This window comes from Ylistrum balloti, unplaced genomic scaffold, assembly GCF_031769215.1.
Source record: "Ylistrum balloti isolate Yb309-2 unplaced genomic scaffold, AGI_CSIRO_Ybal_v1 Utg370038, whole genome shotgun sequence".
NCBI classification, from domain to species: Eukaryota; Metazoa; Mollusca; class Bivalvia; order Pectinida; family Pectinidae; genus Ylistrum; species Ylistrum balloti.
In genome coordinates, this window is record NW_026782097.1 from 1,772,494 (window position 1) to 1,798,848 (window position 26,355).

Here is a 26,355-nt window from a genome sequence, read left to right on the forward strand (position 1 = left end):
CAACGACAGCATATTGGTACCATAAAACACTAAAATCATATTATGATCCTAGTGAGAGATGCATCTGTACTATCGGAGGTGATTCCAAGGGGATATCAATTATTGACGCGACGTCCACATACAACGAGACGTACCACCGTTGAACGTCACTAGCCGTAAGAGTTTGTCTTTACACAAATTTGTATATCTGAATATATCTTAATGATACCGCTACCGGAATGTATGACGAAAACAAACTTGATACTCTCTACACAACTCTATACTTTACATTTAACGGAAAAAACTCTTAGCTTTATACCATTTGACAAATACAAGTTAGCTCTTTGCTCTCTTTCCCTCTTTCTTCCATATTGGCAATGCTTTTTAATACTATCTATATTGATCTTATAATTCAAATTCGATGATTCACCGATTGTTTACTGAATGACGAGATAATTTTACGATGCGATGACTATTTCATTTGGTTGTGTTTTTACCGTCGACTTTATAAATATTTAAATAGATATAAAATTCTTTTCGATATATTTGGGATTTTTTTCCGGCAAAATTCTCATTTCATTCACCACTGTTTACAAATCAATTGTCAATAATGTCGAATATTTGTGTTCCAATGTAGGGTCACAGGAAATAGACTACAGCGAAGGCACATAAAAGACCTGATTTAATAGTTTATGTGTATCTATAAAGCAGAGGTTATTGAAAGGATCACACCGGGCATCCCAAATGGGACATGTTCTAGAAAAAGATTATTTAGGCTTTTACTCGAGGGACCAGTAACTCAAGACCAAAAATATCTAGTACCTATACTCGTGTTAAGAATAAAGTAAATATATTTAGAAATAAAACGTTATGTTTCTTTATATTTTCTTCATAAAAAAAAAATAAAAACAGAAACAGTCTGTCTACCGCAATAAAATTACTTTTAAAAAAACTAATACTGTAGAGATTTCTGAAGAAAAGACTATTTCAATTGAAAATGTTATCATCTAAATATCAATGACGATGACATTGACTTGCATATTTACACAGTCTGAGGGTAATGTGTTTGTGTATGAGGTGGCGTAATGCCATATTTGTTTACAAAGAATGATCTTTAATCAGGCAAAAGCATAAACAGTAAATTCACAAAAAAGCTGTTCTATTAGTATACTTAACTGGCCATGGTGACATTGTGTTTTAACATTGTGTACGTGCTAATACTATGGGACAAATTGCAGTAACAACATCCTCTCCGGATCTGAGATGAAACAAGAATCCTTGATTTCATTTACAGTTATTTATATTTTCTGTTTTGGTTTTATTGGTAAGGAGTGTTGAGATAGTTATTATATCTGGGTGGTGAGAATGTTAGTATATCTGGGTGGTGAGAATGTTATTATATCTGGGTGGTGATATAGGTATTATATTGGGGTGGTGAGAATGTAATTATATCTGGGTGGTGAGATAGTGATAATATTGGGGTGGTGAGATAGCTATTATATTGGGGTGGTGAGATAGCTATTATATTGGGGTGGTGAGATAGCTATTATATTGGGGTGGTGAGAATGTTGTTATATCTGGGTGGTGAGATAGCTATTATATTGGGGTGGTGAGATAGCTATTATATTGGGGTGGTGAGATAGCTATTATATTGGGGTGGTGAGATAGCTATTATATTGGGTTGGCGACACAGTTGTTATATCTGGGTGGTGATATAGGTATTATATTGGGGTGGTGAGATAGCTATTATATTGGGGTGGTGAGATAGCTATTATATGGCGACACAGTTGTTATATCTGGGTGGTGATATAGGTATTATATTGGGGTGGTGAGATAGCTATTATATTGGGGTGGTGAGATAGCTATTATATTGGGGTGGTGAGAATGTTGTTATATCTGGGTGGTGAGATAGCTATTATATTGGGGTGGTGAGATAGCTATTATATTGGGGTGGTGAGAATGTTGTTATATCTGGGTGGTGAGATAGCTATTATATTGGGGTGGTGAGATAGCTATTATATTGGGGTGGTGAGATAGCTATTATATTGGGGTGGTGAGAATGTTGTTATATCTGGGTGGGAGATAGCTATTATATTGGGGTGGTGAGATAGCTATTATATTGGGGTGGTGAGAATGTTGTTATATCTGGGTGGTGAGATAGCTATTATATTGGGGTGGTGAGATAGCTATTATATTGGGGTGGTGAGATAGCTATTATATTGGGGTGGTGAGACAGTTATTATATTGGAGTGGTGAGATAGCTATTATATCGGGGTGGTGAGCTAGTTATTATATTGGGGTGGTGAGATAGCTATTATATTGGGTTGGTGAGAGACCAACATGGATATATTTATTTCCATCAAGCTATATGATACGAGAGCGGATTGATAAGTTGCGAGTCTCATATCTAAGGATTTGACTTTTCGCTGACATATTGCATTTTTTTCTCAACACAACCCCCTTCAGTATCTATACATCGATGTTTAAGGGCCTCAATGCTACTTTTACAGAAGTCTTGTCTTTACCGCTCAGATAATTAACAGAAAGCCGAGGTCACAACATATTCAGCTGGCGGAACAGTCTTTGCCTTCTTTTTCGGGTAACATCCATTGTTTCGACAGTTGTTTGCCCTTTGGGGTGAAAATGTTGGGACCACGACCTGCCTCTTAAAGGTTCAGACTAGCATGTGACAAAGTCCGCATAGTGTGCTTCTGATCAATTGCCTAACGTCTTGGTACCCAATGGGTTGAGAGCTTTCTCAATGTAAACTTTCCTGTGAAATCCCAACTATACTGGCTATATATCTCTTTGTAACTCACCTGTCAGTCATAATAATATCATGGACTTTACTGACCATTTCTGAGGTTGTAACAGTGAAAGGCCTTTCAGAACGGGCGTCATCCTCAAGGCTGTGCCTGCCTCGCTCAAATTCAGCCTCCCACCTATTCACTATAGCATATGAAGAGGCATGATTCACTAGTGTTGTTACAATATCACTATGGACATCACTATGGTCATGCTCAGTGCTATGAATTAGCATTTGGTTGTTGTTTTGCTTGTTCTCATGTTGGAACGTGTTAATACTTTAATTGACCATCATTTGTAAGGTAAATATCGTCGAGGTAGCATAAGACTCTTACCCTTCCGGAATATCTACTTGTTTTAATACTTTTGAAAAGTGTTTGCGTAAATATTTATTTTGTTCTCATCTTGCCAAGGTTTCGACGGATTGTTTGAATTAAGATTTAGCATGACGTTTCTTTCTTGGTTGATTTGTGAATATAACTAAAAGAAGTTAAAGTTTAAGATATAGGTTTGTATCGGCGCAAAGATATCATAATTTCGTAATAAAGCTATTTCACTGAGACCATAATGAATAAAATAGCATCTTACAAATTACTAAATGTGTTTTGTTTTAAATCTTGGAATTGTTTGTTGAAATGTTCGTCGGATGTGTAACACATAACGGCCATAAACTATAACAAGATGTAAGTGTAAGAATACGGTCCAGATTTCAGCTTTAACAACATCAGCACATTTAATTCGGACTGTTTATACCTGAAATAAACACACACCTATATATATCAGTTAATATTTGATGTAGTGATAGGATGTAGGTATAGTAAAATCGCAAATGCAATGTACAATACATACACAGTTCATAATCACAAAGCAACAAACATATATAACAGAACATCTTATCGAATATAAACAATGCACTTGAAACAAATGCTTGTTTGTTCTAGTTATCAATATAACTTCCAGCTTCTTTTCGCAAATAGGGTCGTGGACGTTGTTGGTTTGTAGTATGTAATCTGACCCATTATCTTCTCTCATCAATCATAGTTATAAGCGTGAGAACGGTTAAAAGATTCGGACACGTCCGAGCTATCTTGAGGACAATTCACGCATCAGAGAGCACCAATAGAAAGGTTCATTGTCCAATTAGTGTTTCTGAACGTGGCTCAAATATTAATGTGATGTATGGACGTAGAATCACCTACAGCCAAAATCAATGTCAAAAGTATAATTTTCTTACAGCTATCTTATTGTTAATATATCAATTCCAGATATTACAGAGTCCAACAAATTGATCTGAACATCTATAGTACAGCAATTAGTAACATCTGTCTGACATAAACCGCTTATTTTGGTTCAATATTTAACAGTAAATGGTAACATTTATCTTACAAGTGAAGCGTACCTAACAAGGGACAGGCGAGTGATAGACCCATTAACAAATGTACTACAGTTCTGTACAAAGTTAGAGTTACAATAATGCAAAACGATGAATTAAAAAAAAACTCCTCAGTGATACTTTGGACTCAATTATTTGAAACCAAGGAATCAACTGGGGGAAATATGTTTCACACACAAAAACCTCAAATTCTAGAAACAAAATGTAGGTAGGTGCAGTTGTGATTCAATGAATCAAGTTTTACGTTTGTCATAATGATTTCATTCAGAATTGACTTTTTCAATTGAGATATAACGTTAGACTTGTTTGATGCTGGTTAGTAGACCGTTGGTTAATTTCGTCTCATTAGGGAAGGTCTGATTACATACTAGATTGACTAATATGGCGGGTGTCGTGGTCAGAGAAGAAGAAGCTTACATCTTGCCTTATTCTTCGTGTACATTTTCTGGATCCTCCATCTAAATTGTTTTGTCCTAGTTTTATTGAATTAAAGTGTTGATTACGATTGCGTTGGTATTTTCGTATTTTTTTGCTGCTGTTATAATTTCAGAAGAACGTCTGGAACATTATCATTCTAGAGAATAATGATTTATATGTATTTATATTCATCAGCCGAAAACGAAACAAAACAGTAAAAGTACAGAACAGTGTTGTCTTAGTGAAATGAAAAGGCAAAGTGTGTTTATTTTGATTTAGGAGGAAAAATTCTCAAGTGTGATAATCATCAATTTGAGAGTCTTGTAACAAACTTCTAAAATATAATGAAAAAGGAAATAACGCGAGATCTCGATGACGACCACACATACAATAACAATGTCATCATCAAAATGTAATTACTATTAGTTTTCACCAAGAAATTTTATATCAGTAAATATATTGTATACCGTCTGGTCTAAATTCCTAAATAAAAACACGTGCCTTTACTTCAAAGAAGACTGTAATTGGAGTTTAACACATCATATAAAAGAGGCTGAATTTCTTAAAGTATTACATATACCACACACGATCTCTATCGTTATACAAGCATCATCATCAGACGAGCAAATCAACACTTTAAAACACGATTTTTCAAGTGTAGCTCTTCAAATTGTTTCCTCGTAATTTTATTAATTAACTCACATTAACGTAAATAAAATTGTATCTATTTCCCATCAATGTTACTAAGAAGATACGATGAACTGTTGTAAGAAGGAGAACTAAAAGGGAAAACCAGATTATCCTCACTCATTGTAAAGCAAGACTGCACGTTTCCGTCTTTGTTGAAAGCTAAACCTGATTTCTCCCAGGTTCTGATACACAGATGTCGGGACACAAACGTGTACTATGGTAACGATATAACAGAAAATGATTTATTATATAATTCTCAAGTCAAACTTTTATTTACATATAACGATATCAAAAAACCAGACTAAGTACATAACTTATTAGTTTATAAACAATATTTAGTACCCTGGCAGCTGAGGGACAATATACCTTTCCTACTGTATTTGTGCTGATTTCATAGTGAAAATGTTCACACATACATCAAAGAAAACCTTGTATATCAAACAGTGTGCATCAAGTAATATCTTCATAAGTTGAAGTCATTATCAGAACACATCATAAGATCTCGATTCAGGATACTTACGTTTTTATGAATAACGATCAAAACCACATAGAAAGAGCGAATGGTCTGTTTCGTCTTCTCATATCAAGTTTATTATCTTTAAGTGGAAAATGGTACTCACTGCTGATTTAACTGCAAGAAGAAATCGGAGTTCGAGCGAAAATGAGAGTTTTGATCAGTAAAAAAATAAGAGCCCACGCCTGTACCACTAGGACGTTAGGCATGCATAAGGAAATGAAGAAATTGTGTTTTAAACGACATAAACAAAAGTACTTCCGGTGTTATTTTAAAAAATTTCCTGACAAAGCAATAATTGTTTTCATTTATTTTTTTCTGGAGTTTCTGTCTTCTACGTCCACATTTGCAATAGTTCCTGAAATCCTGAATGACATTTTAGCAGTAGTAATTTGTTGTCTTAATTTCAGTTCGTTTAAAAAGAAGCACTGCTTAGAACACAAAGGTTTAATACGTCTTCTTTTGTATTAGCCAATATTGACATTGATTGAATGTAGGGACTGTTGTATCTCTCATCTCGTTTTTGACATTTGTGTCGCTCAGTTTTATCTATTCGTAATTGCTTCTTAGGTTTCATCAGTTAAGACTCTCAGCATCTATAACGTAATTCTGTAATCTGTATTTAAAAGTGCCATTCACTTGTGTATCTTTCACAATCTTTGTTTACTCTTCGTATTCGAGTTTTTAATCACTGCCTGTCAATTAACAGCAGTTATTTTTCTCAAACAAATCGTAAGAAACTGCAAAATTGTATTTTGCAAATCCAAATCGAAGTCTATTAAATGATATTAAAGGACAAAAATGAAAAAAAGCCTTATTTTTTCTAGGTCATGATAAATGTACATTGTATCAAAGGGAACTTTCAATATCATGAACATTGATGAAAATAGAATCATAATCAAAGATTGATATTATATGTTTGAAATAATCTTTCTTTTCACTTAAGCAATTTTAAATGTTTAGAAGCTGTAACCCCATGCCAAAACCCATCACCTACCCATTATAAAGGTGACTTATAATACGTACAGGACGTGCCAATGACGTGCATTCATACGTCATTACAGTCTTCAGCAGATCTTTACAAAAACGATATTAACGATATAGCTTGGGGAATCACGTTACATCAGCTGTTACATCGTTCGTAAACATAACCTGTTTATGGTTTGCTTACGTGTGAAAATAAAAAGTCATTTTGCAAGCTTTCCAAACTTATATTGTATTTTCAAAAGTACATAAAGTAACTGCAATGCCTAAACATGATATCCCCGACATTGATAAAGTGAAGATTACTGCTAAAAACAAATACCTACACTTGAGTATGAGTACTCTTTAATCTTAGATCATCAAATGTAATGAAATATTGTATCCCCAACTCGTGTAAGCAAATATCTAAGATTATATCTTTTATCATATAGCTCCAACGAGACCTCAATTACCAGTTGCAAATCATAAACATTTCTTCGTGTGGCATTATCTGATTCACGCGCTATTTCAGGATCAGCAACCCAATTGAAATACCTGTTTTTGTGAAGAGCTATGTGTAAATGAATCATTAAGAAACCCTATAAACGTGGGTTGTTTTGAAGATGTTTGGCAAGTAAGGATAGTAACTGGTGTTATTATTGCAATCTTGAGTAGAATGGAAGAGTTCATTAAATGCTCTTTTCAAAACTCAAAACACTCAATTGTAGCGATGGAGCAGACCAGTTTTGCATTGTATCTTTTCAATTAACTGCAAAGTTAGAAATCAATTTATTAATATCATGAATTTAAATGATACATTTTTTATCATACAGTTTTTACCAAAGAAAAAGACAGTGCATATGGAATTTCTAGCAACACGAGAGCAAACATTAACAATATATATATATATAATTGCCGAAAGAATAGATTTTTGCTGTTTTATTTAAAAATTTATAACAGAATCAATACGTAGATTGATAAAACAAAAAATTTAACGTAACCAAGTCAATGAATAACAAGGCTAGGATTGATAATTTATTACAAAATCCAAAGCAAGGATTAGCATCTAGTTTATATATTACAAAACCAAGACAATAATTAGCACCTATGGGCTATATTACAAAATCGAGGCAAATATTGGCAACTAATGGATTTATTACACCATCAAGGAAATGATTGACAGAATAGAGCAATGTTAACAAAACCAATAAATGGATTGGCAATTAATGGATCAATACCATTAAGGTTTTCATTATTTCGTACTCTCTTAGCTAACACTAATTATTTTATTACACAATCTTGGCAAATAATAAGACAAAACCACAGAAAGGATTGACAGATAGTGGAATGATAACATTACCAAGGAAAGGATTGACAGATAGTGGAATGATAACATTACCAAGGAAAGGATTGACAGATAGTGGAATGATAACATTAACAAGGAAAGGATTGACAGATAGTGGAATGATAACATTACCAATGAAAGGATTGACAGATAGTGGAATGATAACATTACCAATGAAAGGATTGACAGATAGTGGAATGATAACATTACCAAGGAAAGGATCGACAGATGGTGGAATGATAACATTACCATTGAAAGGATTGACAGATAGTGGAATGATAACATTACCAATGAAAGGATTGACAGATAGTGGAATGATAACATTAACAAGGAAAGGATTGACAGATAGTGGAATGATAACATTACCAATGAAAGGATTGACAGATAGTGGAATGATAACATTACCAAGGAAAGAAATGACAGATAGTGGAATGATAACATTACCAAGGAAAGGATTGACAGATAGTGGAATGATAACATTACCAAGGAAAGGATTGACAGATAGTGGAATGATAACATTACCAATGAAAGGATTGACAGATAGTGGAATGATAACATTACCAAGGAAAGGATTGACAGATAGTGGAATGATAACATTACCAATGAAAGGATTGACAGATAGTGGAATGATAACATTACCAATGAAAGGATTGACAGATAGTGGAATGATAACATTACCAAAGAAAGGATTGACAGATAGTGGAATGATAACATTACCAATGAAAGGATTGACAGATAGTGGAATGATAACATTACCAAAGAAAGGATTGAAAGATAGTGGAATAACATTAACAAGGAAAGGATTGACAGATATTGGAATAACATTACCAAGGAAAGGATTGACAGATGATGGAATGATAACATTACCAAGGAAAGATTGACAGATAGTGGAATGATAACATTACCAAGGAAATTACTGACAACTAATGGATTTATTACAAAATCAACGCAACCATTTACAACAAGGGATTGTGGTTCTGAACACATATGTTATCTATACACTACCAAAATAATAGCTGTAATTTTGCCTCTAGTTATTAGATATTCAATTTGAAATTCTTCGATATTATGAAAGATTTGTATTATTCAATGAAATAATTGTGGATATCTCCGTAATGGTGCACGGTTTTATCGTTTCTGTTCCAAATATAATACAATGTGGCGCTGTTATTATCAACTCATCACACATTTACTTCATTATCAGATGTTTCGAATTGCAGACAAATCCAAAATAATACATTTTGGAGTTCTATAGACATATCTGTGATTCGGTGGTCGTAATTCTTGGTTACTGTGACAGATATCGCCTAAATCGACTTGTCCTGAGGCCGAAGGTCGAGTGACGGATTCCCCATGGGAGTCAATACATCCTTGGCGATCTATTTCAATTCTGTCGCTATATTTCCCATATATGCTGGGATGTCTGACTTTAACGGTATATTTCGCACACCAGACCAAATTAGATATATAAGTCTTTACGAAAGGTCACCTTGTATCCTGCTATTTATCTATGTATAACATTCCATTTGACACAGTCTGAAACTGCTGGTGTCACGATTACGGAATATTTGTCCGCCTCCTTGTCTTACCCAGCATGTGTTGTTAATACGGAGAACATATTGCATTTTATACTCGTTTAATAACCGCAAGACACATCCGCCTTTAAAAAAATGATAAGATAATCATGATATTTAATATTTAATACAATCAATTAAATTGTCACGAATCCTGAAGAACAAAATTTTTATTTTTTTTTCATATGTCCAGTAATGCTGACAGAGCTTTGTTTGGTGTAAAGAATATATGCCACTGAAGGCCACGCACACCATGCAGACAAGTAAAAAGAACAATATATATATATTGTACATTTCATACACATTTTCTCCGATGTATCCATCTTCACCGGACATGTGCCGCCAACATCGCTTGACACGGGGAATTAATATGGATTACCACCCAGACTGTTGTATTTCAGTGATATATAGCCTCTAAATACACGATATGTGGGGTTATAGCTGAAACAAAATCTAAATGAGATGTTCAACTGCTCTCTGTCAATCCCGTACTTTTCAGGGACCACTAGTGATATTAAGTAGGATTAGTTGTCAAATTAAGGAGAAGTTGAGAAGCTACTGTTTTCGTAATGAAGTAACCTATGGACAACAGCATCCTTCCTAGCTGTACATTAATAGTCATCTTCATCAATGATTCAGATTTGTCAATATCACGTTTCTTATGTATATATATCATTTGGACTTCAGATAGTATCAAGTAATGGTTGTTAGGTATCGCGATGGCAACCGTAACAACAGATAATAATGCAGAGGTGACTTTTTCGTCGGTTAGTAATCACAGAGTTTCTTGGCCATTTTCACGGTGCTGGTCTAAAATAAGAAATAAACAATCAAATGGTTTAAGCGACTTGCTTTAAAAGAAGTCACCAAAAATCTAAGCAATTATGATAGGCATTATTTTAAGTCAAACTGTCTTTGGCGTAAAAGAGCAAGACTAACTAGAAATAGAAATATGATACCACTAGCACAGGATTTGTTTAAATGGTTTATCGTCCCATTAACAGCCAGGTTCATCTCCTTATACATTTAGTAGTTGTTGTTTACTTTATTGAAGAAGATAATACAAAATGCACAAGTAAATAGCACCTTTCAACACAAATTTAAAACAAGATATAGTAGCGCCAAACAAGCATTCAGACTGCATCATACAGCTCTTTCGTCCTTGGATTCGTCATTGATTTTTAGGGCTTATCTTTTAAACCAAACGGGCGACTGAGGCAAATCCAAAATGATCGAAAGAAATATTAAAATCAAGATTGGAAGGCTCACTACTCCACGATGCAGAAGATTTTGTATGTGTCATATTTCTGACAATTCCAGAAGCACCTCAAGTACACGTGTATGTTCTGAACCATGCCACTATTCGAATGAATTAAAACGTGACATGCAGGTTTCTCATCTATATTGGCAGCATGCACAGTCACAGGTAAGGAAGTTAAACCAAGTACCTCGGATCTTCGATGGTGTAATAATTTGTTACAGTGATGAAAAAAGAAAACGCTGATAAGAGAAAATTCCCATTATGTTTCTCTTACTATTTGTCTTGATTGATTCAGGACTATTTCCCTTCCGTTTAACACGTTCGTGGCAGTATTTACTCGTGTTTTATACCTCTTTTAAGATGTATGTACTTCAAAAGGTGGTAAGATAACAGTATACGCAGACTTTAAACAACCAGACAAAATATGTCATTTTGAATTGTGTTAACATAACCAGGATCAATGAATCAATAATCAAGCTTTCTGTTTGGTAAACTATTTTTCTTCAGACAGTGTCCTCCCAGGAAAACGCTGTAGCGATATAAAATTTGTAGAACAACAACATCCCTTTCTTAATTAAAAAGCTACGCATAGAATGCCAAACATAATCAGGTGTTTCATGGGTAACGTGAAAGCACAAGGTTGCCTGAAATGCATTAAAGTAGTAATATGTATTTATACAGCATGGTTAGTTAGCATATATCTATACAGTATGTTGGTTAGTATATATGTATACAGTATCGTTGGTCAGTATATATCTATACAGTATGTTGGTCAGTATATATCTATACAGTATGTTGGTTAGTATATATGTATACAGTATGGTTGGTCAGTATATATTTATACAGTATGGTTGGTCAGTATATATGTATACAGTATGGTTGGTCAGTATATATTTATACAGCATGGCTGGTCAGTATATATATATATACAGTATGCCTGGTCAGTATATATCTATGCAGTATGTTGGTTAGTATATATGTATACATTATTGTTGGTCAGTATATATTTATACAGTATGGTTGGTCAGTATATATTTATACAGTATGTTGTTCAGTATATATTTATACAGTATGGTTGGTCAGTATATATCTATACAGTATGTTGGTTAGTATATATGTATACAGTATGGTTGGTCAGTATATATTTATACATATTTATACAGCATGGCTGGTCAGTATATATATATACAGTATGCCTGGTCAGTAGTGTGGTCAGTATATATTTATACAGTATGGTTGGTCAGTATATATCTATACAGTATGTTGGTTAGTATATATGTATACAGTATGGTTGGTCAGTATATATTTATACAGCATGGCTGGTCAGTATATATATATACAGTATGCCTGGTCAGTATATATTTATACAGTATGGCTGGTTAGTATATATTTATACAGTATGGTTGGTCAGTATATATTTATACAGTATGGTTGGTCAGTATATATTTATACAGCATGGCTGGTCAGTATATATATATACAGTATGCCTGGTCAGTATATATTTATACAGTATGGTTGGTCAGTATATATGTATACAGTATGTTGGTTAGTATATATCTATACAGTATGGTTGGTCAGTATATATTTATACAGCATGGTTGGTCAGTATATATGTATACAGTATGGTTGGTCAGTATATATCTATACAGTATGGTTGGTCAGTATATACTTATACAGTATGGTTGGTCAGTATATACTTATACGTTATGGCTGGTTGGTATGTATTTAACAATTAGGATTGCCTTGTATGTATTTGTTCAATGAGGTTGTCTGGTACATGAGTTTTGGTTCGTAAGATTTGATACGTAAGCGTTTGATGGCATGTATTTGTGCATTAAAGCTGCCTTGAATGTACTTACATACTGGAGGTACCTCATATGCCCAATATAAATTGTACACTAGGTTGTTAGAACGAGGGTTATCTGGTAGGTATGTATACATCAAAGAAAATGGTAGGTATTTATACAATAGAGTTTTCTGGTAAGTGTCTATACATTGGAATTGTCTGGTAGGTGTCTACACATTGGAATTGACTGGTAGGTGTCTAACCATTGGAGTTGTCTGGTAAGTGTCTTCATATTGGAGTTGTCTGGTAAGTGTCTTAACAATGGAGTTGTTTGGTAGATGTCTATACATTGGAGTTGTGTGGTAGGTGTCTACACATTGGAGTTATCTGGTAAATGTCTACACATTGGAGTTGTCTGGTAGGTGTCTTAACATTGGAGTTGTCTGCTAGGTGTCTACACATTGGAGTTGTCTGGTAAGTGTCTTAACATTGGAGTTGTTTGGTAGATGTCTATACATTGGAGTTGTGTGGCAGGTGTCTACACATTGGAGTTATCTGGTAAATGTCTACACATTGGAGTTGTCTGGTAGGTGTCTTAACATTGGAGTTGTCTGCTAGGTGTCTACACATTGGAGTTGTGTATAGGTGTCTACACATTGGAGTTGTTGGTAGGTGTCTACACATCGGAGTTGTCTGCTAGGTGTCTACACATCGGAGTTGTCTGCTAGGTGTCTACACATTGGAGTTGTCTGGTAAGTGTCTTAACATTGGAGTTGTTTGGTAGATGTCTATACATTGGAGTTGTGTGGCAGGTGTCTACACATTGGAGTTATCTGGTAAATGTCTACACATTGGAGTTGTCTGGTAGGTGTCTTAACATTGGAGTTGTCTGCTAGGTGTCTACACATTGGAGTTGTGTGGTAGGTGTCTACACATTGGAGTTGTCTGGTAGGTGTCTACACATCGGAGTTGTCTGCTAGGTGTCTACACATCGGAGTTGTCTGCTAGGTGTCTACACATTGGAGTTGTCTGGTAAGTGTCTTAACATTGGAGTTGTTTGGTAGATGTCTATACATTGGAGTTGTGTGGCAGGTGTCTACACATTGGAGTTATCTGGTAAATGTCTACACATTGGAGTTGTCTGGTAGGTGTCTTAACGTTGGAGTTGTGTGGTAGGTGTCTACACATTGGAGTTGTGTGGTAGGTGTCTACACATTGGAGTTGTCTGGTAGGTGTCTACACATCGGAGTTGTCTGCTAGGTGTCTACACATCGGAGTTGTCTGCTAGGTGTCTACACATTGGATTTGTCTGGTAGGTGTCTACACATTTGGAGTTGTCTGGTAGGTGTCTACACATTGGAGTTGTCTGGTAAATGTCTATACATTGGAGTTGTCTGGTAGGTGTCTTAACATTGGAGTTGTCTGCTAGGTGTCTACACATTGGAGTTGTCTGGTAGGTGTCTGGTATGTGTATACATACAGTAGGGTTGTCCGGTATGTGTATACATATAGTAGGGTTGTCCGGTATGTGTATACATACAGTAGGGTTGTCCGGTATGTGTATACATATAGTAGGGTTGTCCGGTATGTGTATACATACAGTAGGGTTGTCTGGTATGTTTATACATACAGTAGGGTTGTCCGGTATGTGTATACATATAGTAGGGTTGTCCGGTATGTGTATACATACAGTAGGGTTGTCCGGTATGTGTATACATACAGTAGGGTTGTCTGGTATGTATATACATACAGTAGGGTTGTCTGGTATGTGTATACATACAGTAGGGTTGTCTGGTATGTGTATACATACATTAGGGTTGTCTGTTATGTTTATACATACAGTAGGGTTGTCTGGTATGTTTATACATACAGTAGGGTTGTCTGTTATGTTTATACATACAGTAGGGTTGTCTGGTATGTTTATACATACATCAGGGTTGTCTGGTATGTTTATACATACATTAGGGTTGTCTGGTATGTATTAACATACATTAGGGTTGTCTGGTATGTTTATACATACAGTAGGGTTGTCCGGTATGTTTATACATACAGTAGGGTTGTCTGTTATGTTTATACATACATCAGGGTTGTCTGGTATGTTTGTACATGTATTAGGGTTGTTTTTACTATGTATTTATACATGTATGCTAGGGTCGCCAGATATCTATCTATATATACACGAGTTACCTGGTATGTACTTATACATTCAGACCGTGCACTTTTATATTCAAGGCTAGTCTGATATGTATACAATTATAATTGAGTTGACTGGTATATATTAAAATATTTGTGTATACAAGGTGTGAAATATGATGGACAATAGTGTTTCCTGGTACATGTATGTATCTATAAAGTATATATCGATATGTTAGGGGTACCAGGTTTATATTGATATGTTAGGGGTACCAGGTTAGGGGTACCAGGTATATATTGATATGTAAGTGGTACCAGGTATATATTGATATGTTAGGGGTACCAGGTATCTGTTGATATGTTAGGGGTACCAGGTTTATATTGATATGTTAGGGGTACCAGGTATATATTGATATGTAAGTGGTACCAGGTATATATTGATATGTTAGGGGTACCAGGTATATATTGATATGTTAGGGGTACCAGGTATATATTGATATGTAAGTGGTACCAGGTATATATTGATATGTTAGGGGTACCAGGTATCTGTTGATATGTAAGTGGTACCAGGTATATATTGATATGTTAGGGGTACCAGGTATATATTGATATGTTAGGGGTACCAGGTATATATTGATATGTTAGGGGTACCAGGTATCTGTTGATATGTAAGTGGTACCAGGTATATATTGATATGTTAGGGGTACCAGGTATATATTGATATGTTAGGGGTACCAGGTATCTGTTGATATGTAAGTGGTACCAGGTATATATTGATATGTTAGGGGTACCAGGTATATATTGATATGTTAGGGGTACCAGGTTTATATTGATATGTTAGGGATACCAGGTATAAATTGATATGTAAGTGGTACCAGGTATATATTGATATGTTAGGGGTACCAGGTATCTGCTGATATGTTAGGGATACCAGGTATATATTGATATGTAAGTGGTACCAGGTATATATTGATATGTTAGGGGTACCAGGTATCTGTTGATAAATCAGGGAAACTAAGTATGTACTTATATTTAATAGTTGCCTTGTATATCAATCAAATACGTTTGACATGTTTGTGGTTTTACCAAGCTTTTTTTTAGTGTTTTTAATAAACATTAATCTTACGGAAATGTCTACTGGATTTTTATCGGTAAGGCTACCTTTTACCCGACAATACTTTTCTCCTGTGTGAATGTCGCAACACATTTTTATGTTCTCTCTCCGGACACACTGGCGTTTCAGCAATGAAACTCGAACAGCGCTTTCTTTTTTCGACCTCCGTTGACAAGTTTCATTCGCGACCAGTTTAATCTGTGGTATGATGCTGTAAACAGGTTACGCTTCGACGTACATATTGATAATCCAATACATAGTTTCCTCTGAGCAACGGGATAGGAGGTCGTGCGTCTGTCTAATTCCTGTGTTAAAAGACACACGATAGTAATACAAATTCTTCAAGGAAAGTACATTTCTTAAACAGATATTCTGGTTCCAGTGGGATACGCAAATCATAATATGAGAAAAAATATTTTCTCGGTATTGTATTATCAAATTATACTGAACACGATGTAAATATCAAATCAATGTGCACCGTTCGAATTCCCAATATCCCTTAGCTCACCGCAGTAATAATGTTTGGAGGTACCTGTGGTGAATACCACTGCGTTTCTCCACACAGCGCCTGTCTCGACTAATATCACATACTGCATAAAATAAAAATGAATGTCAGTATTTTTCCAATGGATGGACACGTGTTTAGATGAAGTAAGATTTGACGCGAGTAAAAGAGGTTCGATCATTACAATGTAATACTACATTTGCATAAATATGATTAAGCTGAATACGGGAATACATGAAAAAGGCCTCTCCGAGAGCACGCTGAAACGTTTAGTGTTGTGATTTCTAACGCGTACTGCTCAGGACTATTTTGTGAATTTGGTGAGTTATGTAGGACTCGATATTTACGTGTATTTAAGTGGATTTGAATGTGTCTTTGTGTTGTTACATTGCTATATGGTATTAAGTTATCTTGGATTACAAGGCACCAATGTCTTGAGGATACCAATTATGATCGTCATCAATACGGCTATGGAACAAACGTAGATACTGATGTATTAGGTTGGAAGACATGCTGAAAACGTAAGTACATTAAGACGATTTCATTGAAAACATGTAATTTGTGTTAAAGTCATGTAGCATACCAAACACACCTACATCATGTAATTAAATGTCTTAATTGAATATTCTATATGACTTGCAGTGGTCTACTTGCAATTGGCATTGTTTTGCACGTATCCAAGTGTAACAAACTATTATAAGAAATGCTAATTCTATCGATTAGTTTGACAACAGAGTCACACAATGCTAAATACTTTAAGCCACAACATGCCTCGCCACATCAGAACGGAATGTAGACAGTTATTTGAAAAGATAAAGGCAATTTAAATACAAATAATAATTCACGTTCCTTCTCGTTGTCCATTGTTTGTTGTCGATGTCATTTTGTCTCGTATATATGGAAAAACTGGTTACCATTTTCAAAACGAAGATAGTGTTCAAACTGAAAGTCGTCATGATGTTAAAATGCACCATTTATATTATCTGTAATATCAAGATTTTAAGCCACGAATCTTTAATTATTTTCATTATTAATACATTTCAAAATGACGATCGGCCGGTGCACAAAGCAGCAGACTTAAATCTAAATTTCTGTTTTCCGTGATGTTATATATTCTGTATTGAGGATTAGTTTGGTATCCAAACACAAATAATAAGACCAACTAGAAAACATTCTAAGTTAAAATCAAAGAAAATTAAAGCAAAACTTAAAAGAAAATACAAAATATCACCTAAAAAAACACCCCCCAAAATCCCCGTACCATGAAACCCAGAATAAGTTAATCACGTGTGTTTATATTCTACGATACAAAATATATATATGGTATCAACATGTTTGTGATATAAAACAACACTTTCATCTCCTGTGTATCAACATGTTTGTGATATAAAACAACACTTTCATCTCATGTGTATTAACATGCTTGTTATATAAAACAACACTTTCATCTCCTGTATATCAACATGTTTGTGATATAAAACCACACAAGTTGGTCTCCTGATTATTAACACATTTGTGATATAAAAACACAAAAGTTCGTCTCCTGTTTATTAACATATTTGTGATATGAAACCACACAAGTTGGTCTCCTGTCTATTAACATATTTGGGATATAAAAACACAAATGTTCATGTCCTTTGTATCAACATGTTTGTGATATAAAGCAACACTTTCATCTCCTGTGTATCAATATGCTTGTTATATAAAATAACACTTTCATCTCCTGTGTATCAACATGCTTGTCATATAAAACAACACTTTCATCTCCTGTGTATCAAGATGCTTGTCATATAAAAACAACACTTTCATCTCCGTTGTATCAACAAGTTTGTGATATAAAACAGCACTTTCATCTCATGTGTATCAAAATGTTTGAGATAACAAATTCATAGCTTATGTGTAAACATGTTTTTATAAAGACACACAAGTTAATGTCCTTTGTATTAACATATTTTTGATGTGAAACCACACAACTTGGTGTCCTGTTTATTAACATATTTGTGATATGAAACCACAAAAATTGGTCTCCTGTTTATCAACATATTTGTGATATAAAACCACACAAGTTGGTCTCCTGTTTATTAACATATTTGTGATATAAAACGACACAAATTGGTCTCCTGTTTATTAACACATTTGTGATATAAAACGACACAAGTTCGTCTCCTATTTATTAACATATTTTTGATATGAAACCACACAAGTTGGTCTCCTGTCTATTAACATATTTGTGATATAAAACGACACAAATTGGTCTCCTGTTTATCAACATATTTGGGATATAAAAACACAAAGGTTCATCTCCTGTGTATCAATATGCTTGTTATATAAAACAACACTTTCATCTCCGTTGTATCAACATGTTTGTGATATAAAGCAACACTTTTATCTCCTGTGTATCAACATGTTTGTGATATAAAACAACATTTTCATCTCATGTGTATCAAAATGTTTGAGATAACAAATTCATAGCTTATGTGTTAACATGTTTTTAGAAAGACACACAAGTTAATGTCCTTTGTAATAACATATTTTTGATATGAAACCACACAACTTGGTGTCCTGTTTATTAACATATTTGTGATATGAAATCACACAAGTTGGTCTCCTGTTTATTAACATATTTGTGATATGAAACCACACAAGTTCGTCTCCTGTGTATCAACATATTTGTGATATGAAACCACACAAGCTCGTCTCCTGTGTATCAACATATTTGTGATATGAAACCACACAAGTTGGTCGAGCCACAGGTGTATTGGTTTGTATTTAATGCATAAATTATGTAAAACCAAACAAAGTTATCTTCACGATCTATGTTAGGCTACAGTCTACAGCGTTTCTTATTGTATTCAATCGATGTTGTTATGGTCTCTGATTATGCTTGTTATGGTCTACAATCAGGGTGTCACGGTCTACAATCATTGTTTTTATGGAGTACAATCATGATTATAATGGTCTACAATCAGGGTGTCACGGTCTACAATCATTGTCTTTATGGTATACAATCATGATTGTAATGGTGTAAAATCAGGGTGTTATGGTGTACAATCATGGTTGCTATGGTGTACATTCAGGGTTGTTATCGTCTACCATCTGGGTGTTATGGTGTACAATCGTGGGTGTTATGGTGTACAATCATGGTTGCTATGGTGTACAACCATGGGTGTTTTGGTTTGGTCTACAATCAGGGTTGTTATGGTCAACAACATGGGTGCTATGGTCTACAATCATGATTATAATGTTCTACAATCAGGGTTGTTATGGTGTACAATCATGATTATAATGATCTACAATCAGGGTTGTTATTGACTACAATCAGGGTTGTTAAGGTGTACTATCAGGTTGTTATGGTCTGCAATCAGGGTTGTTATGGTGTACAATCAGGTTGTTATGGTGTAAGATCAGGTTGTTATAGTTTGCAATCATGATTATAATGGTGTACAATCAGGGTTGTTATGGTGTACAATCATGATTATAATGGTCCACAATCAGGGTTGTTATGGTGTACAATCAGGTTGTTATGGTGTACAATCAGGTTGCTATGGTCTGCAATCATGATTATAATGGTCTACAATCAGGCTTGTTATGGTGTACAATCAGGTTGTTATGGTCTGCAATCATGATTATAATGGTCTACAATCAGGCTTGTTATGGTGTACAATCAGGTTGTTATGGTGTACAATAAGGTTGTTATGGTGTACAATCAGGTTGTTATGGTGTACAATCAGGTTGTTATGGTGTACAATCAGGTTGTTATGGTCTGCAATCATGATTATAATGGTGTACAATCAGGTTGTTATGGTGTACAATCAGGTTGTTATGGTGTACAATCATGATTATAATTGTCTACATCAGGGTTGTTATGGTGTACAATCAGGGTTGTTATGGTCTGTAATCAGGGTTGTTACATACAAGCGAACACACTACACGACTCTGAATAAACAAATTAATTACCATTATTGACAAATTCATAAAAAATATATTTTTATTTTCAAAATTGAATGATATTTTGGATTATTTTGCATCTTCTTTTCCTAATTAAATTCCTTAGATTTGAAAATTGAAATCTGATAAACCTGATCGTATATTGATCTTGCATTTAGTTTGAAATCTATTAAAGATAGAGATTTACTTAAGTCGAAATGAAACAAAAAATGAAAAAGACCTCAATAAATTTGGAAAAAAAAAAAAAAAACCACAAAAAAAAAACAGCAATATTAGAATTTCTAACATTGTGACACACATGATATGGGCGAAGTGTTCTCGTGCGGAAACCAAGCGTATTAAGGGTGAAAGGTAAACTGCTGCTTCCGATACGAAATTCAATTTCCTCCTACATACTTTTTGTAATAACGGCCCCATATAGATTACACTGGCTTACACTGAAATGGCGTTTTCTTTGAGATTCTGTTATCTGTTGAAATTGATATTGGAAAAAACGGATAGGCAACTCAAATTTCAAGACTAAAAAGGCATTTCGTTAATTATGAAAAATGAGATATATCATTTTGGGCATTAGAGAGAAAAGCTCCTATAATATATATGATTTTTTGTATGTTGTATCCAAAGGTACGGCATTGTTTGCTAGGAGTAAATCGGAATTTGTTGTGCTATTTATGTTTGAGATCGTGTTTTTGATGAATGTTACATGTACTTAGAAGAAGTACTATACCAGCAAGTTGAGAGAGTTGAAAATATAATATTAATATGCATTGTTTGTGACCGCAGGCGGAATGTTCCTAAGTATTATAGCATAAAAAATAGGCGAGAAACATCTCGTCTGTGAGGCCGTGGAATTAGTTGAAATTTACCTCACGAGGCAAGATGTTAGGATCGATATGGTATTGTAAGCGACTTACCACTTCTCCATCACACCGACGCTTAAGATGACATAGCTGCTACTTATATTCTCCTACCCCTGACTCATGTAATATTTGTCAGAGTATATTCAGTAGCCTGCTACACTCTATCATTCGAGTTTCTGTTCTCTTTATTAGACGAACAGACAATCGAGGATCACCCGGTTTCTGCCCTTGCCCCCCAGACCGTCTTTTACTGTGAATCTGTTTTTCATTAGGTTCGCATTTTTCAATAAATTCTTGATCATTACTGCTATCTAGCAAAAGCATACAATTTCTATCGTGACATATTACTAAAACAACATGGCTTCTTCCTATTAAGGACCCCCTATTCCACCCCACTTCACTTACAAAAATCGTTACGACAGACATTTTCGCTAACAAATCCTGTGAACGGGTGAAGATTCATATTTCAGAAGTACATTTAACACTTTATTCACAAATACTGCAGAGTAATATGATCGCATAGGTTCGTTCCGCTGTTTATCTATAATTTGTCTTAAAGTGACAACGCGCCAAAGGTATACTGCGACAATAACTGCTTTTTTTATTGTTTTATTTCTTGTTTAAGTTCGTTGTGTGTACAAGAGTGGTATTTAGCTTAGTTCCTTACAAATAGATGGGTGTCATCTTAATCCCAATGCATCAATTACTTATTCCAGCTGTTGTATTAACATTAATGTTATACCACATGTTTCTCATGTGTTGATTGGCTGACAGGATGAGACTGAAAGGGTGCTTTACGCAATCGCAAAAAATAGTGTTTTTTTTCTATTATTCTGTTTGCTTTGAACATGACAAACCATTCCATCTATAATCAAAGTATTTTGTAATGAGCTACAATATCTCCAGATATTTCTGAAATTGTCAGTTTGTCAGTGACATTTTCCTAAATGTTACGCCCCAACTTATGACGTAAACAAGCTACACTACAGAACAAGTCAATTCAACTTCCGAATGATATTTATTTATTTTAGAAGAAGCAGGCCACACAAATCCATGGTTGTCATATATATCGCATTTCTTTCATGCCACTGAGTTGTTTTCCAACAAATGAAAAAAAAAAAAAAACCACTCGATAACATTTGATTTATTTATTTAATGTAATTGCTGAAAAATAGCATTTTATGTACATTGTAAAACAGTTTAGGTGACCACGCCCCTCTTTCCCACCGCCACCCCTCTCTCTCTCTCTCTCTCTCTCTCTCTCTCTCTCTCTCTCTCTCTCTCTCTCTCTCTCTCTCTCTCTCTCTCTCTCTCTCTCTCTCTCTCTCTCTCTCTCTCTCTCTCTCAGTAACAACAGAAATGTACAAGGTATTACAGTATATGTGACCCTGTAAAGGAATAGAAGTCAGAATACCCCAAATTTAGAGCATACAAACAACGAGTTCTGCGTCCTGACATTGTATGTCTTAAAACAAACTAAACACACTGTTGACAGAGTTGATGATGGTGCTGTGAGATATTGAATGGATGCTTTTTGTAACTACAGAGTAAATTAATGATAATCAGTGGATAAAACATACGATGGTTTTGGCCTGGTACCAAAACTTGTAGACAGTGTTACTTCGTCCATACCGACAGGTGATGTTGGAGCGCAAACTCCTTCGTTATCCACACATGTAGTTTATGGCCCTGAATAGCCAAGTACAGATTAACAATCAACCTATTTAAATGTTCTGTCAGCTTGTTTTCGATTCATATTTCTTTTTAAAGACATGACCACAACTGTGTACACGAAATCCGTAAGGTCCGAAAATTATATATATTACAAGTCATATATATATATATATTATATATATATATATACACTTTTTTAAAAAGTTGTTTTTACAGATACACTTTTATCTTACATGTTCCTACCGCACCACGTGTTCAATTTACATGTACATTAAAATCTCTTCAAATATATATATGTATATTAAAAAAATGAAATCATTTCCCAATTTACATGTACATTAAAATCTCTTCAAATATATATATGTATATTAAAAAAATGAAATCATTTCCCAATAAAAAATATCATTTTCAAAATGTTTTGATAGGCTCATAATACTATTAACGCTATGGTATTATCTCAACGTTAATCCAACAGTCGGTAAGTATCTTCTTACTCCTTCATTTTCTTTTCTAAATTTTCAGTAAACTTTCTGTGTGAAGTTGACTCGGAGACGTTGTCATCAGTTTCCATATCCCAGTGGTAATTTGCTAACTAATAGGCATGCGGTAAACACCGTATAAGTGTCTGTATGATTCCCATACGTAAAAGTATGTATAGAACGTTCAAAAACTTACACTTTCTTGATGTGGTAGAGATAATCGTTTATTTCAATGTCTCCGTGAGGGATTGAATCGGGAGGTTTGGTTCACATATCTCTCCACCGGTTGACATATTGTAAGATATTATCGACGTAAAATAGTTAAGAACCGGCTATATTTTACAGAGGTAGCAATTTCAAACTTTTTACTTTATTAGATCAATAATAACTGCATCAATTCACAATTTTTTTAAAGGAGACTTCATCATCACGAGTTTTACATGTACATCTCTAAATACTATTTTTATACCTTTTCGTTTCTATTCTAGAAGAAAATATATTTACACATAAATAATGATAGCGTTTGTTTCTCTACTGATGATAAATAATTGTATCTTCATATATGATGTATCCTCATATATGATAACATATTACACTTGTGTTTCGCTATAATCAATATAAGATTGTTTAATACAATTTATCTTTCATACATTTCCATAGATTGTGATTTATACTAGCAAAAAGAAACAATCAAAATCAGACTTTAAATAAACGAGGCAAAAACTATTAAGATGTCAGGGATGATGTATTTATTCTTGAGAATAATTTACACACACTATTCAAAAGGTCCGGCACCAATCAGTCGAGAAGAGCTAGAAAATACATTCTTTTCAGACTCTGAACGATATCTTGGCTACCAATGAATTGATCTGGCAATGTTCTATGGAAAATCTGGTTTATATGTGGCTGGGACTGGTGTTCCGTGACGAATCCGATTTCCTTGGCCGTTTACCAGTGACTATCATTATTGGTCAATATTAAATACGCATGACTTGTAAACATGTTTGTACCAATATTGGCATCGTTAAAGTTGGCAAATTGTTCTTCTTGCCTGAAAACAATGCTAATTACCTTGATGACGATTAAAACAAGAAAAAAAATCGTCTTTGCCATTTTTACAATTGTGATGTCCATCGTTTCACCTAACGTTATGGTTTTTGAAGTCGTAAAAATAATCATATGGAAATGTTCCACTTCAGCATTGGTAAGCTAAAGTCACTTGGAATTTCTGTTTTCTGTACATTAAATAGTGGTATGATAAAGGCCGAGAGACGAACGGTCCGATCACAAACACCGATAAAGAACTCTACCGAACAGCAATACTGCCCACAATGCTTCTACATAATAGTATATTGACAGAAGCCTGTCATCCCGAAGTGATATAGACATAACACGGTGCTCTCTTGGCCCGCAGTCAACCTTTACATCAAGCACTTCCCGTATAACGCACTTCTATGTCAGCCGGCTGGCGGGGTTGAATAAAACACTCTCGCACAATCTGTAAATCAGTGTTTGGTTGCATAAAGCGAGTAGCACGTAACAATGTCAAGTTTCTTCCTTATTTTCTTTATTATTTTATGTAATTGTTGCTATGGTTTCGTGTTCAGGGTAATATTGTGGACATTCAGTACTTTAATGGTTTGCGGGTTTATTGACATAAAACAAATGGACTGTCTGGTTTGATTGCGTCACTAAACATCCAACTCCCCAATATATAGCAATTATGTGATTTTACATTGTCTGTCAATCTCCCAAATACGACTATTCAATATCTGTATTCACATTATTCTGTCTAACACCGACCCCTCCACACAGAGATATGGCCCTGAGTTTTTGTGTGGTCATGTTATCACGTTGTTGGTTACGTATTCCTGGCCAAATCCTCAACTCATGGTGCTGGTGGTGATGGCCCTTTGTCTTTGTGCCACGTCCTCAACTCATGGTGCTGTTGGTGATGGGCCTGAGTCTTTGTGCCACGTCCTCAACTCATGGTGCTGTTGGTGATGGACCTGAGTCTTTGTGTTGTCATGTTATCATGCTGTAGGTTACGTATTCCTGGCCAAGTCCTCAACTCACGGTGCTGTTGGTGATGGCCTTGAGTCTTTGTGCCACGTCCTCAACTCATGGTGCTGTTGGTGTTGGCCCTGAGGTTTTGTGTTGTCATGTTATCATGTTGTAGGTTACGTATTCCTGGCCAAGTCCTCAACTCATGGTGCTGTTGGTGATGGGCATGAGTCTTTGTGTGGTGATGTTATCACGTTGTAGGTTACGTATTCCTGGCCACGTCCTCAACTCACGGTGCTATTGGTGATGGGCATGAGTCTGTGTGTGGTGATGGTATCACGTTTTAAGTTACGTATTCCTGGCCAAGTCCTCAACTTATGGTGCTGTTGGTGATGGGCATGAGTCTTTGTGTTGTCATGTTATCATGTTGTTGGTTACGTATTCCTGGCCACGTCCTCAACTCATGGTGCTGTTGGTGATGGCCCTTTGTCTTTGTGCCACGTCCTCAACTCATGGTGCTGTTGGTGATGGGCATGAGTCTTTGTGTGGTGATGGTATCACGTTTTACGTTACGTATTCCTGGCCAAGTCCACAACTTAGGGTGCTGTTGGTGATGGGCATGAGTCTTTGTGTTGTCATGTTATCATGTCCTGGCCACGTCCTCAACTCATGGTGCTGTTGGTGATGGCCTGGGTCTTTGTGCCACGTCCTCAACTCATGGTGCTGTTGGTGATGGGCCTGAGTCTTTGTGCCACGTCCTCAACTCATGGTGCTGGTGGTGATGGCCCTGAGTTTTTGTGTTGTCATGTTATCATGTTGTTGGTTACGTATTCCTGGCCACGTCCTCAACTCATGGTGCTGTTGGTGATGGCCTGAGTCTTTGTGCCACGTCCTCAACTCATGGTGCTGTT